The sequence below is a fragment of the Oratosquilla oratoria genome, chromosome 23, assembly GCF_046742065.1.
Source record: "Oratosquilla oratoria isolate Oo_2021 chromosome 23, ASM4674206v1, whole genome shotgun sequence".
Classification (NCBI taxonomy): domain Eukaryota; kingdom Metazoa; phylum Arthropoda; class Malacostraca; order Stomatopoda; family Squillidae; genus Oratosquilla; species Oratosquilla oratoria.
In genome coordinates this window covers 16,350,804-16,355,803 of record NC_134799.1, presented here as the reverse complement: position 1 = coordinate 16,355,803, position 5,000 = coordinate 16,350,804, and positions in this window count along the sequence as shown.

The following is a 5,000-nucleotide window of genomic DNA, read 5'->3' as shown; positions in this document are numbered from 1 at the left end:
CAATCTCCACTCTTCTCCCTTCCTTCCTCAACAGACATTCCCCTCTTTCCCAATGCCCCTTTTACCCCATCCATCCATCTCATTGGTCGTCCCCTCATGTTCACTCATTCTAGCTCTGCCCTCCACACCTCTTTTACAAATCTTTCCTCACTCATTATTTCCATGTGTCCAAACCATTCCAATACTCGTTCATGAACCTTATCTCTCAGCTCCCTTTCCACCCCAGCTCTCATCCTCACCTCGTCGTTCTTCTATCCAGCCTAGTAACCCCTACCATACAAATCAGGCTTTTCATCTCAGACAAATTCAATCTCCTCCTCTCTTATGTTCCATGTTTCTACCCTATGCAGTGGTGTTGGCACATTCACTCCTTCATACAATCTCCTCTTAGCATCCATTCTATTTCCCATTACACTTTTTAATCCCCCAAAGGAATTTACTTGCTTCTATCAATCTGCATTCTACCTCCACCTCCACTCCTCCCTTTCCCGCCACATTTGCACCAAAGTATCTAAAATTATCCATTTCCTCCAGTCTCTCTCCCTTAATACTCACTTCCAATTTGTTGCCACATTCTCTCCTCGTACATGCTTTGACCTTTCCTTATTTCTCCTCCATTTTCGTCATTCATAAATGTCATTTTCTTAGCGCTTCCCACTGCAACTACCTTTCCATCCCCATCCTCCTTCATATTTAGCAACTCCCTAAAATACTCTGCCCAACTCCCTCTTACTGCCATCTCTTACATTATTATCTCTCCATCTGCACCTTTTACCTTTTCTTCTCTACTTGATTCGCCTCCCATTCCTCTCTTAATTTCCTTCTAAAACATCTTTTTATCACATTCATTTTTTGGTCATATTCCTACTCCATTTCACATCTGCTCTCCTCTTTGCCTCCTTTATCTTGTGATTTACTTCTCTTCTCTTTTCTTTGCACCTTCCATATGATCCTCTCGTCCTATTTTGTAACCAATGAGTATCACTTTTAGTATTATAACAACGATTTGAATCAATTCTATGACACGTGGCAACAACTCGTTTTCCCATGTTTCCACGCCGAGGCGTCACAGGTGAGGCAGCTGGGATAGGGTTGGGAGGGTAGGGTGACATAGACAATCCGATAACTGGTAAAACGATCGTAAACAGAGCTGTTATAAATGGCGAAACTTCTAGATGGAAAAAATGTTACGAGTGGAGTTGCTCAGGGTTCCGTTCTTGGGCCACTTCTATTCATAGTATACATATATGATATAGACCACGAACTGAAATCTATTTTCTACAAATTTGCTGGTGATACAGAAGTGTGCGGAATGGCAAATGATCACTTAAACCAATCATATATTCAAGAATATTTAGATAAACTACAGCAATGATTTGAAAAGTGGCTGATGAAATTTAACCTAAGCAAATGTAAGGTTATGCACATAGGTAAGAATAACAAATACTATTACAAGTTATTTGAAAATTCGTTAACAAAAGCGGATAGTGTAAAATATCTCGGCGTAATTATTAGTAATGACCCCAATTCATCAAAGCAGTGTATTTCCGCTTCAGAGAAATCAAATAGGACTGATTGCGCGATCTTTTTATTTTAAAAGTCCATTTATCATAAAGAAGCTATGTAAATCGTTAGTTCTTCCACATCTGGAATATGCTGTTCCCGTATGATTACCAAATCTCATTAAAGACCTTGAAATATTGGAAAAAGTACAATGGCGAGCCACAATACTGGTTCCAAATATAAAAAATAAATAATTTGTAAATCGAATAAAATACATGGATCTATTTTCCTAAAAGAGAGTAGACTCAGGGGTGATTTGATACAGGTCTTTAAGATTCTAAAGAGAATTGACAACATAAAAAGTGACGAAATATCCACACTGAATGTAAATCAGAAAATCAGACAAGAAATAATAGTCTCAAACCGTCAGGAAGTAGATATAATATGGAAGTGGGTAGAAACTACTTCGCCAACCGTGTAGTCAATGAATGGAATATACTTACTTCAGAGGCAGCGCAGTAAAGTACAGTTCGAAGTTTTTTACTTATTTATCATTCACCATAGATTATTATTATTTATATGTTTGTTTATTATCTATCATTATCTACTTATATCGTTTATCTGTTTACTTATTCATGTCTTTATTTTTTTCGCATACGACCTAGTTGTGGACCAAAAGGTTATCTGTTGGCATGCTTTTCCTTTGTAATCCTTTGTAATTATCAAAATATTTTACAAAAGTGAGGATATGAAAATAATCATTACAGGATAAATGAAATCGTAGATGGTTTACGAAGTGCAATTCAAGAATACATGTCAACAGAGAAATTAGAAACTTCCAATATATTGACGTGGCTTCAGCGTCACCTAAAGCATAGTAAGCAAAGTAATACAATGCAATACTCGCTAGAAAATAGTAAAGCTAAAAAAAAAAAAAAAAAAAAAAAAAAAAAAAAAAAAAAAAAAAAAAAAATGTTTCGAGTGGAGTTCCACAGGGTTCCGTTCATGAGCAAACGCAGCAGAACCCCCACCAGCTTACGCTGTCCACGACGGGATGGGGTGGGGGGAAAATAGGTCGATTTTTTTTCTTCAATATTTCTTCCTTTTCATATCAGCAAAGAAGGCACTACTGCCACCACACACCACACACTCCATGACTTAATAACGTCTATGAATCAAACATCTGTAAAGATTGCTTTACTTTTTCCCCACGTCATCAAGGTGTTTGAAAAAGTTTGAGGTTTCTACACTAAATAACTTGGTGGATAGCGGTCTTTCTCTCTTTTTCTTACCGACATTTACGAAGCCGTCAGTCCCAATTTGGACTTTCTTCTTTACCGTGACAACCGAATATTGAAGTTCGACTGTGATGGACTTGTTTTGTTCGCAGGGAGAGCCAGAGGACTTTGACTCCTTTACATTGTTGGTCTTTGAAGTTTTAGTCATTCATATTTATGTTTATATTTATATTTATATTTATATTATATTTATATTTATATTTATATTTATATTTATATTTATATTTATATTTATATTTATATTTATATTTATATTTATATTTATATTTATATTTATGCTTATGTTTATGTTTCAATTTGTATTTGTATTTGTATTTGTATTTATATTTGTATTTCTATTTCTATTTGTATTTATATTTGTATTAATATTTGTATTTATATTTGTACTTATATTTATACTTATATTTATATTTGTATCTATATTTGTATTTACATTTGTATTTATACTTTATACTTTATACTTGATATTCTATACTTTATACTTTATACTTTATACTTTATACTTTATACTTTATACTTTATATTTAATACTTTATACTTTATACTTTATACTACATACTTTATACTTTATACTTTATGTTTATTGATACTGATATTGATATTCATTTTCAAATCATATCTACAACATGTAACAATCATATTCATATTCACACATTAAATATGATGATTATATTCATATGCGCACAACAATTACAATAATTATACTCATAATATACATCCATTTACCAGGAATAATCACATATTCAATGGTTATGACAATACCTGTATTAATGACCACAGTGAGTGGTCGCAGTGTTGGAGAGAAGAGATGAGGCAGACACCAATCCTCCTGAGACCGTCGGGCATCGGCGAGCCGAAGAATCACAGACGTCCAAGTTCTCTCTGCGAGCGGGAGACTTCCGTCCAGCGGGCCTCGGCTCGGCGGGACCAGTTTCTTTCACAATGACCAAGGAGCCGAACATCAACAGAAAAAGGAGAAGATCAGAAGACCAGGAGGGGCACAGGAAGAGAGGCCGGTGGGACATCAGCTTCAGCAGCAAGGACACTTACATGGTCGAGTTTAGCAAAGTTAAGGCCAAGTTCGAAAGGAACGTAAAGAAGGCCGACCAGAGGATCAACATGCTCTTCTACGTGCTTCACAAGAACATGCGCAAGAGGTTCAGAAGCCACACCGAGGAACTCAGAACGAAGAGAGATTGAATAGAGCACCTCAAAGCTACTTGACAGACATCGTAGTCCTTGAAATTGCTGTCGACTGGTCGCCCGCCTCTCTCCTGTCGCTCGACATCGTTTCGGGGCGCGCGTTCGTCATCTCTCAAAAGATGATTATGTATCACTTCGTTCGCGTTTTGCCTCAGAGGTCATTATTAAAGACCGATAATTCTATTTTCACTTAAAGATTAGTTTGTTTCAGCGTTCGTCGCTAGCGCTAGTCAATGTGATTCAATATCAAAAAGTTGATATATCAAAGTTTTCGTCAAAGAAGTCGAGATCACAAAGGTTTTAAAGCCCAATTCCAAGTTCTTCCTAATGGAATTGTTTCCAAGCGTTTAGAAAACGCCTGTTTTTTGTTAAGCAAACTTGTTCATTTAGTACATTCTATTAACTTAATTACTGCTGATACGTGAATTTGTGTCTAATTTCATTAAATCGTATGGTGCACACAGTATACACCAAAATGAATCTTTACCATTAATGGCACCTGTAAAGATTTTCTTTTATGTATATATATATATATATATATATATATATATATATATATATATATATATATATATATATATTTCAAATGTTTCTTTAAAGTGAATAGAATAGACTGGCATCAGCCAGACCAAATTCCTTAAATGCATCAAATTTGATAGAGAGGGTGCCTATGGGATCTATTATTTAGAGATGGACACGTGTTTTCTTTGCACCCTGGAATACCACTGAGCTGAATAAAGTCACCTGGTGTTGGCCAGGGCAGAGTTACTAAAATGTACCAAATTTGATCAAGGCTGTGCTAATGGGCAGTCTACGTATCATTGGAAATGTACTTTATGTTTGTTTGCTTTTCTGGAACTAAGACGCAGCAAAGTCCCCTGGAATGAGAAGAGAAGCCATGCACAACTTTTGTTAGATCAGTGACACAGGTTATCATATTGGCACCAATTTCCGGTTATTTCTAAAAAAGGATATGAATGCTTCTTTTCAAAGTGA